Below are 11,313 nucleotides of genomic sequence, written 5' to 3'. Positions count from 1 at the left end.
GATCATTTACTCCAGTACACTTACTAAGAAATGGATATGGAAATTGCATTCCCAACAGATATATCTCACACTGTGTAATCCACCTTGAGTCTCAGTGAGAAAGGCAGACTATAAATGACATAAATATCTGGAGGAACAAGTATACTACTGCACTCATTTTGTATTACAAAATACACGTTTATACGTAGGTATTCAAAAGTCTAATATATAACATGTACATACAAGCAATTTTCTCCCCCTTTTTTCATTAAAAAGTAGTCTCAAGAGACTAGAATGGGGAGAACACACTCAATCCTCCTTTCCCCTGTGGTCACTTTTCAAAATTGGCCATTGGAGCTGCTTCTCTATCGGGGGTTGTGCATCTTTTTTTTTTTCTCCATAGGAGGGAGGATGCAGCTAGGTGGCTATTTTGAACAGAAAAGAGGACAGGCATGGAAATAAACTTCAGAAGCTTCCTTGAAATAAAAAATTGGGATAGGTGTGTGTGTAAAACATTTAGTTTGTCTGTGATGAGAATCAGTCCTCTGCCTGGATAAGAGACAAGGTGACCTATACTGAATTGCATTTGTGGAAAAGCAGTAATGAATTTTAACAGGGGCATAACTGGAGCTAACAGAAAGTGACCTCTGTGCCTTTATACACAGGCGCATCCTGCCATGGGAAAAAAATGGGGCGCAGGAGAACAGCGTCTGACAATCTCTTGGAGCCTTTAAGAAATGCTCGAGACAGAGCGACGCCCTAGTCGGCCTTTCCACTTTCAAAGGAACGTGAGATCTCTTGGCAAGCAAAACAAAAATGCTGCGATTCTCTGCATCTGATAAGGTGAGCTCTAGCTCAGAAAAGCTCATGGCGGAATAAATGCTTTAATCTTCCAAGCCTTCTGTTTCCTTTTGCTTCAAGAGATCGCATGACCAGTCCGTGTCATCCTATGCACACTTATTTGAGGATCTCCTATTAACATCAATGCGCCTCTTTGCCGAGTAAACGGGCTATATAGTACGTATTCCCCTGCGCATCTCCTTGAGGGAGCAAAGCTAACCAAGCAGTTCGCGGCGACATTCACTACTGCCGAAGAATTTTGCCTCCCACTGCTCGGCGCATTCCATAGGCGGGCACTGCGGCGCACACGCCGCGCCCATCCCAAAGGCCCCGCCGCCACTTTGCGGCCTCACTGCGAGGAGGGGACTGACTCTTGAGCGCCTCCGGGCTCATGAATATGGAATGAGCGTATTCAAATCAGCCGGTTGTCACGGTAACCCGAGGCCCAGCTGCTCAAGCAAAGCCCTGCAAGCGCAAAGGTAGCAAACATAAGACCAGCTTTGGAGTTTGTTTGGGAGTGAAGAGAAGGACCACTTTCGCTGTGAGGCGGGATCTTTTGGTATTTCTTTTGGTTTTGACGCTGCGGGTGGGAGGGATGTAACTGAGCGTGTCCCCATGTGTTTGCAACCGGAGATAGTGAGAAGGAGGTTGGCAGGAGACTTCTGCAAGGGTGGGTTACCACTTTGAGAAGCAGTCTGGACATGTAAGTGACGCCCGCACCCTCGGACCCAGAGCTTCTCTCAGTGGTTACCTTACATGGTTCGAATTCAGGCCTGCTTCTTTTACTTGGAAGTGTTGCTCCTGACACACACTGCATGTGCTCAGGGGTTCTTTTTACTTTATTTGTTTGGGAGCTGGGCCCTGACATTTGCATAGGATCAGGCCGGAGCTGGGTAACGGCTTTCAACAAAAGACACAAAGCACAACACACCATAATAATGATTTTGTTGACTAAATATCCCATTGTATAGGGAAAGTGTTATCTGGTTACATGGAGGTAGCTATTTTAGTATGACACATCTAGACTATATAATTACTAAGTCTTGTGGTGCACCTTAAAAACTAATGAATTTATTATGGCTTTTGTGAGCTAGAGCTCATTTTGTCAGATGTTTGGAGTGTTTGTAGCACTCATTGAAAATATATGTATGTAGACAGTTGCTTAATATGTGGATTTAAAAAAATGTACAAACACTAGAAAACATTAAAATAAATATCAACATAACAATGTGTGAACAAGCTGGCCAGTTATTTCAAACCCTGCTGGCTATGCTCCTGCCTGTAGAAGTGGTGACCAGAAACAGAGTTTTTTTAATGATAGTACATCATATGTAGGGTGTCCTCCCTCTTTAGGATTGCCTTACACCTACCGTACTTTCCTTTAGGTGTCCAGTCAGAACATTTATTTAAACTCAAGTTTTAATTTTCATCTTTTTAGCTGTTTTTGTGGCCAACTTCTAGTCTGGGGATTGTTTTATGAATATCGCTTTAGGTTGCTAAGCAATGTGTCGTGTGGTGCTTATGCCCTGGTTTGTTTTTATGGCTGTTGTTTTTATGATTTTGTGTTGTTTTATTTATGAGCAACTTCAGCGGGTCTCTGGAAAGGGGGCATTACATTTTCTAAATTAATAATAAACAATAGGAGGTAGATGCCATGCCAGCAGACTGTAATATATGGTCTATCTAATGCACTTACCTAAAAAAATGTTGGCAGCATTTTTTTAAGGAACCTTAAAGAAAATATTTGCTTTCTAATATGTACCTAATAAATTATAACAACACAGATGCTCATGTAACAGCTTGTGCAGGCTGAAGTCATAATACTATAAGACATTTGGAACTTCTGTGGCTACACACAATGCATCTTTTGCGTATAGTCTTAATTGCACAAATTGTAACAGAGTTGGAATGTATTTGTTAGGGTTACTAACTGATATGGGTTGATGGCCATCTGTCTGTTTGTATTAAGACTTCTCTTTCTTTAGCATCCCATCTTATTTTATTTATGTATTTATTTATTTTAGGAGAACCTCTGGCTTGAAAGAAGATTACAGTAACTAATGAAAACAGTGCACTTGCAAGTAGATTTTCTGTCGGAAATGATTACTGTATGATGGATGACACAACAAGTAAAAGCTAACCTAAGAGAGAGTTGAATTAGGAAGAATGATAATTTAATGGTGCAAAAATGTTACAGAATTAAGACAAAGAGGAACCATAGTGTGCATAGTTCTAAACTTGGCACCTTTTTGCAGAGACCAAAAATATTGCAAAACTCAAAAAATAAGTATATAAAATTAAGGGTATGTACAGGATAAGTACATAACATTAAGGGTAAGTTCATTCTTTATTAGTGCGAAACAATCTTCTATTAAGTATTACTAATTAGGCCTCAGTTATATTTCATGTCTATGTGTTTCCAAAATGCAAAAAGAAAAACAATTAAATTTGAAAATCAAATGAGAAAAAGTAACCTTAACAATTTTTGTTTTGCAGTCTATGTGCTGAGACAATAACATTTCCATTTGCAGATGTTTAATTTGCTTTATAAGAGAAGAGCATCCTGAAAGTAATTTTTTGGGGTTTGAACCCAGACTTAAAGATAAGAACCGGTAGTTTGAACTGTGCTTGGAAACAAATTCACAACCAATGAAGTTCTTTTAATGCTAGGAAGCTGGGTTCAGTATAACCTCTACCAGTAAAGTCTAGTTGCAGTATTTTGAACCATCTGACGTTTCTTGATCATCTTAAGGTAGCCTCAGCTAGACTGCATTCCAGTAATCTATGCTGGATATGATCACAGCATGGATAACCCAGGGACAAATCTCACTTTACAAGGAAAGATAGTAGTTGGCATACCAGACTTGGTTAATGGCACTACTTGTTTGTGTATTGTATATTAATTGTACATTTATGCCTTTATAAGCAGCAGTGGGAAGGAAGGTGGCGTGGTATAGCTTAGTCTTTCAGATCTTGGAAACTTAGCGGGGTCAGTGATTGGATGGAGGACCGCCAAGGAAGCCTCTGCAGAGGAAGGCAATGACAAAACATTTCTTATCACTTGCCTTGAAAGCCCCTTGTTAGGGTTGCCATTTGTCAATTGCGACTTGATAGCACATAAATATGTATGAGTACCACATATGTGCATGCCTGTGGTTTGTGTGGAGAACAGCGACATTCCACCTGATCTTCACACTAGTGATGCCATCGAAGCTGGGCTTCGAGGCAGAAGTCAATGGCCTCAGCTAGAGTCTCAGCAGGGAGGCAAAAGCTGTAGCTTCATGTTACACTGTACCAGCTAAATGGGCCCACTCATAAGTCCATACAGTCCAGAGTCTAAAGTTACCTTATTTCCCCACTGCCTTGAACTGTTTCATTGACCTAGTTGACATGGTGTTCCTTCCTTTAAAATGTCTTTCTGTTGTTCCTTATTTCTGTAATGGTGTGAAGAAAATGGCTTTCCTGATTCAAACTCAAACTGTAGCCATGTTTCAAATCTTTGGTTCAGACAGAGAGGACAGGGAATAGAGCTTGTTAGAAGCTCTCGGTACACAGTGACCTTGGAGATAAGATAGCATGCTGCCTCATTAGCTGGTTAGAACCTCCATGGTACAGCTTTGAGCTAATTAACATTGCTGAACACTCAGCACATTTTGCACCTGTGGGAAAGGGGTTGGGACCAAAGCTGCAGATTGGTTTCATCTCTGCCCACTCAAGTATTCCCCCTAGCAACGGTGACGTCAGCTTTTGGGGTCCTGATTGGCTAATGAGCCTGAGCCACTTAGGCCCCCAAACCCATAAAAATAGATTAGCAACATGGAGCTCTAGGCTTTAGGGAGGCTTTAGCTTTGTTCAAGCTTTCAACTTCAGCATCACTATGGCTTCAGCTCTGGCTCTGAATCTGTAAGATGGAAGTTCTTCTGCAACCATCTTTTTGTCTGCTGTAATGGACTTGCACAACTGAAGTCCGGTTTTCCTCTGTGCAAGTCACTCTGTTATTTTGCACCTGTGCCTAACTTGTGTTTTGCCTTCTTGAACTACCATTGTATGAATAGTTAGAGCTTACATGCTAAGGTTTTGTTATTTTATTCCCCAGTCTGTCTTGTATTATTTTGAATATCTTTGCACCTTAAATCAATAATTTTTTTTTTTATCTTGTGTGGTTCTTGACTCTGAAACCTCAAAGAGCTAACCTGCGTCTTAACTCTTGAACCACCAACCAGGTAAATTTCTGTTAAAGAATTCTGCTTGCAAATCATTTTTGCAAGATAGACCTTCTGTTTAGTTCCCTGATGGGCTTGGAGATTTGACCTTTTACTCCTGTGCCTTGGGATAGACTAAAAGGACTGGTGGCAGCTATTGAGGTGAATGTGAGAGCAGTCTCTCATTGGCAGTTTTGTAAAGTTCTGTCTAAAAAGGAGCTGTGGGCTCTGTGCATGTTCTCCCCTACCCTGGTTAAGGCGACGGGCCCCGCGCTTCCTTGATAACTGGTATATGGTGATTCCAGTAACAGACTGCAGTGAAAGGTGAAGGATAGAGAAGTTCTTACCTATAACACCTTAAGCAGAGACCTGGTCATGTTTACATATGTTGCTTTTTTAAGTTAACGTATATTTTATAAATAAATGATAAATATTTTTCGTCCATTTGTGGATTTTTTCCTAAATCAAGGCAATTTAAGCCCACAAAGCTAAACTTTATCCTGTATGAATATCATTCTAATACATAATTCATGCTGAGATTCCTGCTGTGAGTTTTATATCCTAGATTCTGCCTAAATTTCTTTATATATTACAATTACGATTAGGGCTTGATCTAAGCTACTGTGTAAAATGCTTCATTTTCAAAAGTGTCATATTTCTAGGCTTAGTTTGAATGTTGTAGTGGGATTTTCTTTTGTATTGGTGCTTCTGACAGATCTTCAGCTCCTTCAGTGTATAAATAGCAGTATAGGGTGGGGAAATTTGGATTAGGATAAGGAGGTGTGACTCCTCCCCATTATCCCCTTGGTATGTTCATCCTGAGGAGAGGAACATATGATAAACAGAGTGTGTGCACCTGTGAGTGTGCCTGTATGATTCCCTTATGGAGCAGATAACAATTCTAGGGGAAAAAATTAAGGTTGAGAAAATTATTCAAGGAGAAAGTATTAAACCCACTCTCCCTTCATTGAAGCCCAGTCTAAATTGGCCAGTCCACATAGCTTTCTATTTACACTGTAAAAGGAAGATTGATGACAGATCTCCATGCATAATGTCTCGTTTAGCTCTAATACAGTCAATTGGCCATCTCACTTGCTGGAGTACTCTTACCCAAGTTAAAAAGAAAATGAACTAGGAGGTAAGATGATACTATTAATCTTCCCTGGCAGTCCTGCCCTGAATCTTGACAATTGGAAGAGGGTTAGGGGAGGCCTCTACCAGTAAGTAGCATTATGCTGTTTTTGGAGGTCACAGTGCTAATGGCAGTTGTTTCTTTCTTCTTCTTTGGGCTAGAGCCTGCAGCCTCAAGGCCAGCTGGATTTATGTCTCTTGCACTCTCTTTGAAGCTGAAGATCACCTTGTTATCTGGGAGATTTGTACTTAACACGAGCGAACAGGTAAGATATATCTTTCGAAGAATAGTGAAACAGTTTGCTTCAACACTGACATTCATAATGGAGTCTACTTCTCTGTTAGTTTTTCTCAGCATTTAAAAAACAAGACCTTATAAAGCAAGGAAGAGATGTGCAGCATATTGTTCTTACTATTAAGAACTGATTGATGTAACAGTAATTTCCTGTTGACATCATAGTAAATCTCAGCTGCCTAAAGATTTTTTTTTCAGGAAGAGGTTATCTTCAGGGCACTTTCAGAAAATTACACCTGAAATGCCATTCACAGCTCCCTAAGGACTTTCAAAGCCAAACTATGCATGCTTTGATCTGTACAGATTTCTTTCTTTATTTAATGATGGTAGTACCACTTATGTACATAAAAATGTATGATTATATACTCCTGGAATGCAGTAAAAATCCATAAAGGAGAGCACTGGGCTTTCAAAACAATGTTTTAGGTCTATAGTGTAGAGAGAAGTTTGATTACTGGTATAAAGCTACTATAAAATTTATAGCAAAATAGATAAATGTGTTCTTCAGATAAAATGGGAATTATATTATTGAATGGATAAATGTAATGTTTAAAACAGTTCAAACTTCTTCAGGAATAAGAAGATTCAGAACAAATGTTTCTTATGTATCTAAATTTGGCTGTGTATTGATCATCTATGGGGCTCTGAGAACAAAAGAGATGTCATAGAAACCTTTATGGATTCTAATACAGTTCATTTCATTTGTTTGTTTAAAACATTTATTAGTTGCCTTTATACTTTGCAGGAACATAAGGAGGCTTACAAAATAAATAGGATAACAATCAAAGTGAACAAGACAAAGTTTTAAAATGCAGTTATAAAACAAAGTTTAAAAACAAGGGTTAGTACTGCAAATAAATATAAAAATTAAGTTAATTAAAATGAGTTCTGAATAAAAACATCTTTGGCTGCCTCCTGAAGATCAGCCATGAGGGGGCCAGGCATACCTCCCTGGGGGATTCTGTTCCATAATCATGGGACTGCCACTGAAAAGGCCCTGTCTCATGTACCCAACAAGTGAGCTTCTTTAGCAGATAGCATAGTCAGGAGTAGACATGGGCACGAACAGCATTACGAACGCAAAAAAGCCACGAACAGCCCGATTGGTGGTTCGCGAACAAACTGTTTGTGAGACCCCATTCTAGATGAACAAGTGGTCGTTGCAAGCCTCGTTTGTTGCGTTCGTCCGCTGTTCGTGAAGCCAGACAGTCAGGCGCCTTCAATCAATTCCCTTGGCAACGGAGGCAAGGACTGCCTGAACTCTGTCTGCACTCCTTCTGTCGCCCTGGAAACCCCAATCTAAGCCCAACTTAGCTTGATGGGCACGTCTTCCTTCCAAGTGTGGAGCTCCAAATTGGATACAATTGGTTACATGGGAGCAGACACCAGGGAGGGGGGAGGGGGTGTTCTGTGGCCATGGGAATTCCAATTTCATCCCTGCAAACCCTGTTAGGCAGTTCCGACTACCAATCACAGACCTCTTGTGTTGCTCTATGGGACCTCTGGTTATAAAAGGCACTGTGCTCCCAGGCTGGCTTTCAGTTTCAGCAGGCAGTGGAGTGGGACAGAGCTGTTGCTAGCCTTTTGGAAGAGTGCATTGGAGCTGGGATTTTTTCTGCGTGTGGTGGGATAGGGATCTATCCCCTCTGGTTCTAGCGCTGCTGCCAGGCCCTGGGGCCAAGCTCAGCAGGCACCTCGGCTGAGGGCTCACACTGATTAATATTATTATCAGTGCCTGATCTGGTCAGATTTCTGGGAGTGCTGGGCTAGGGCTCTATCCCCTCCTTCTGGTTCCAGGGCTGCTGCCAGGCCCTGGGGCCAAGCTCAGTGGGCACCTTGGCTGAGGGCTCACATTGATTATTATCGGTGCCTAATCTGGTCAGGTTTCTGGGAGTGCTGGGCTAGAGCTCTACCCACTCCCTCTTGTTCCAGGGCTGCTGCCACGCCCTGAGGCCAAGCTCAGTGGGCACCTCAGCTGAGAGCTCACATTATTATTAGTGTATGATCTGGTCAGGTTTCTGGGAGTGCTGGGCTAGGGCTCTATCCCCTCCCTCTGGTTCCAGGGCTGCTGCCAGGCCCTGGGGCCAAGCTCAGTGGGCACCTCGGCTGAGGGCTCACATTATTAGTTCCTGATCTGGTCAGGTTTCTGGGAGTGCTGGGTTAGGGCTCAAGCCCCTCCCTCTTGTTCCAGGGCTGCTGCCAGGCCCTGGGGCCAAGCTCAGTGGGCACCTTGGCTGAGGGCTCACATTATTATTAGTGCCTGATCTGGTCAGGTTTCTGGGAGTGCTGGGCTAGGGCTCTACCCCCTCCCTCTGGTAGTTCTTGTTTTCTGGCACAATGAGGCTTCTGGCGGGGGCCAAGGGTGGTTGTGGGGGGAAGTGCAAAGATTGTCCCTGTTGCCCCTTGGGAAGCAGTACTGGGCAGGGCTCTGGGGCAGCAGAGACTCCCGCTCCCCAAAATTCACCTGCGGGGGCTGTAGAGGAGGCTGAAGAGCTCTTGCTGCTGGGGGAAGAGGAACTCTTTAAACAGTTTGAGGAGGAGGAGGGTGAGGGATCTATGGAGGAATGGTTGGGGTTCGATGAAACATCCATCCTGTCCCCATCCCAAACTCCCGGTGCTGTCCCTGCCTGCAGTCCACTCCTCACTCCATCTTCCATTGCCAGCTCCGCAGCGTGGCCTGTAACCCTTTGGCCTCCTTCTGCTGGAACAGTTAGTAGGCCACAGTTCAAATTCACCTGTCATCAACGATCCTGACTAGGCACCTGAAGACGCACCAACCGAGCCTGTGGTCTCCGTCCTTGGCCAGTGAAACATCCAGCAGGGGGATACAGAGTTCCTCTGAGCCGGGATCAGTGGGAGGGTCACCGGAATCCACCCCAAGCAAGAAGCCTTGTCCCGAGGGTGCTGCTGGTGGGAGCGGAACGGTCAGGCAAGCCGCCCTTGGGGAGATTGTTCCATCAGGGTCAGGGATAGTGCCGTTGGAAAGGGTGAGGTCAAGGGCTTAGGAGGTGGGCATTCGTGTCATGGCAGAGACAATTGCCCTGCAAGGATTCCCCCTATCTCTTGTGGAGGGTGTGGGCTTCCAAAGGCTGCTTCAGCACTTTGCCCAATGGTTCTCCATGCCTTCACGGCACACCGTTGGGCGTCGAGTCCTGCCTGCCCTCTACTAGTCTGTGCAAGACATGGTGCTCAGGGAGCTGTTGGCCGCCAGAGGCCGTACTGTACACTTCACGGCCGACCTCTGGAGCAGCTGCCATCATAGCTACTTTGCCATCACTGCCCACTGGTGGCAACCAGAGGACCTCTGCTGCCCCAGGCCAAGAACTGACACCCGGAAAAAGGTGCCATGCTTGACACCAGGCTACAGGGTAGTTCTTCTCCAGGCCCAGGGGATGGATGATGTCCATACTGGGAAGAACATCGCCACCACTGTAAAGGTGGCACTGAGGGAGTGGACAGCCGGGGAGGAAGGGTTTGTCCATGGCTTCATGGTGACGGACACAGGAAGCAACATGTTGGCAGCCCTGAAAGAGGCGTCCCTCCTGGGCCTGGTGTGCATGGCGCACAAGCTGCACCTGGTGATGAGGGACGTGCTTGAGCTGAGGAGTAACTCAAGGGACAGCTGGGACGAGGGAACATTGTGGACGTGCAATCTGCTGGACAGCTGCTGCTGCATTGCTTCCCACTTCTCCTGTGTCAGACTGTGGCTTATTAAAAGTTGCAATCCAGACTATCTCTGGCAATTAGACATGAGTCCATTGGTTTCAAAAGACTTTACTGAATATAAGCAACCATTATAGTCCACTGGCCAAGATTCAATATCTTGGCTGGTACAAGGATGTTGTTACGAATGAAGGTAAAAGTTAGGATACAGAATAGCATAGCCCAGCAAATTCCATCCTCCCCCCACAGTTCTCAAAACACGTGGCTTGAAGCTGAGAGAATGAAACGTTCCCAAGGCTGGAAGGACTGTAGTCAAAACATTCCTCTTCTTTGAGATAAGTGTTGCTGGACTGCTTGTCACCTGCAAAAGAAGAGCTTGAAACACTGACAGGATTAAAATGGAGTCTCTCTGGTTAGAGCACATAAGACACACATGTCAGACCTGACATCCTGCAGCATCAACTCTTCCCACAAGCTGTTCCAGAGGTAGGGGGAGGTGGGGACCCTGAGCACCAACTCTTTCGGGACCTGCCCACCCGCTGGAACTCCACCTACAATATGTCGTCTGGTGGAGCAGAAGGGCCCATTGCAGGACATCCTGTCATCTATGGATGTTCTGAGGAGGGGAGAGGAGCTGAGCCTCAGCTCCATGGAATGGAGAGTCCTTGCCCAGATGTCCCGGATGCTGAAACCCTTCAAGGGTGCCACCGAGCTCTTGTGCGCATACAAGGCCAGCCTGGGTCAGGTCATCCCCTTGATCCATGGGCTCAACCAGTACCTGGCCAAGGAGCTCGAGCATGAGAAAGAGCTGCTCCCTAGGGTCAGGGACTTTAGGAGGAGGATGCAGGCATGCGTGGCCAAGCACTTGCATCCTCTGTGCCACGAGGTGCCATACCGAATGGCCTCCCTCTGACCCCCGGATGAAGGGCAGCATCGTCATGCGGACGGGTCAGATGCAGCACTGGAAAAAGGAGCTCTGCACAGCAGTGCTCCATTTCCAGAAAGAGAAGGCAGGACGGAGGGAACCGGGCAGGGGCGAAGGGCAGGCGGCAGAGAAGGAGGGGGAGGAGGTGGGAAGAGAGCTACGTCAGGAGAGACCCACCCAAACAGCCCCACTTGATCTCTGGGCCTCGTCAGTGGGCTGTGTGGTTGGCCGCAGCACAGTGGGCGCTTCTCTCACAGTGGAGGACTCGGCGGGGGCTA

At 45.1% G+C, this 11,313-nt stretch overlaps 1 protein-coding gene across 3 annotated transcripts in view; it reads left to right on the top strand.

Moving 5' to 3' along the window:
* The first annotated feature begins 1,271 nt into the window (after positions 1-1,271).
* Positions 1,272-11,313, top strand: part of LRRC56 (leucine rich repeat containing 56) — a 138,804-nt gene continuing 128,762 nt past the window's right edge. The window contains exons 1-3 of one of the 3 annotated variants that reach the window (XM_054970202.1): positions 1,272-1,298; positions 2,844-3,153; positions 6,315-6,418. The gene's annotated coding sequence lies outside the window, so the exon portion shown is untranslated. Of the gene's footprint in view, positions 1,361-2,843; positions 3,154-5,016; positions 5,043-6,314; positions 6,419-11,313 lie in introns of those variants that run through there. The other 2 variants (XM_054970201.1, XM_054970203.1) reach the window with 2 other exon arrangements.

This window comes from Eublepharis macularius, chromosome 2 (genome assembly GCF_028583425.1).
Source record: "Eublepharis macularius isolate TG4126 chromosome 2, MPM_Emac_v1.0, whole genome shotgun sequence".
NCBI classification, from domain to species: domain Eukaryota; kingdom Metazoa; phylum Chordata; class Lepidosauria; order Squamata; family Eublepharidae; genus Eublepharis; species Eublepharis macularius.
The sequence above is the reverse complement of the archived record's forward strand: the minus strand, read 5'-3'. Positions and strand labels throughout refer to the sequence as shown.